Here is a 1128-nt window from a genome sequence, read left to right as displayed (position 1 = left end):
AATGTTATCAAAATCCAGTTAAATTGGTCCTGATTACGGCTGTGGAGATATTTACCTCAGAGGTGTTTTTTTTTTTTTTAAAGATTTCTTTTTGAGTCATGTTTGGTTTCCTAATGAAGCTGCAGGCGTCAGAAATAGTTCTGTCTGAAATAATGAATTTAATGGCCAAACACAACTCAAACATTTTAGCACATAAAGATCTGAAAACTCCAACTTTGAAAATCTCTAAAACCGAGTTTAGAAACTAATTAGTCAAAGTGAATATTTACTGAGATGACATGGACGGACGGACAGACGGACAGACAGATGGATTGAAGGTTGGTTGGTTGGTTGGTTAATTGGTTGGATGGCTGCATTTTTCCAGAACCAGTCAGACGCTCTGTCACAAAGATGTTGCCAAGCTAACCTCTAACCTTTGATCTCTGGTTCCTGTTCCTGCTTCCTGTTGGTTCTGACCAGGTCTGTGAAACGACCCGGTCCATCTTTGCTTCCCCTCTCCTCTGACAGCCCAGAGATCTAAACCGGTCCTGACAACCACATCCCCCCAGCTCTCTCGGTTCCTCTTGGTTTCTCCCGGTTCCCCTGGTTCTGGGCTTGGCTTGTGCTCGGACCCATTTTAACCACAGGCATTTACAAGTTCCCTCTAACCAACCTGCCAGGTGCTTTAAGCCTCCTGCTGCAGGCCGCAGAACGTCATGAGCCTCCAATAAGATTAGCGCAGAATGGGCCGTGAATGGAATAATGGAGGAGCGCATAAAGGGAGAGACTGTTAGCACAGCGATGTGCCGCTCTGAGCTCCCATGACCAATCTCCAGCTAATGAGCATTCAGCGAGCGTGCTCTGTGTCACCGGAGTCCCGAGGCTGCGATGGGACACCGAGGCGAGCCATTTCTCATATTTGTCAGCGACACGGGCTAATCGCTTCGGTCAAGTTTTACTTTTATTGTATGGATTCAAAACGCTGAGGACGTTCTCACACTCTGGCTCTGCTTGATGTAAATTCATGGGGCGGCAGGCTGCCGACAGAGCATTTCATCCTGAGGAGTTCATTCTGGAGGCTGGAGTGGTTGGTTGGTTGGTTGGATGGATGGATGGATGGATGGATGGATGGATGGATGGATGGATGGA

This window comes from Poecilia formosa, unplaced genomic scaffold (genome assembly GCF_000485575.1).
Source record: "Poecilia formosa unplaced genomic scaffold, Poecilia_formosa-5.1.2 Scaffold209, whole genome shotgun sequence".
NCBI lineage: Eukaryota > Metazoa > Chordata > Actinopteri > Cyprinodontiformes > Poeciliidae > Poecilia > Poecilia formosa.
The sequence above is the reverse complement of the archived record's forward strand: the minus strand, read 5'-3'. Positions refer to the sequence as shown.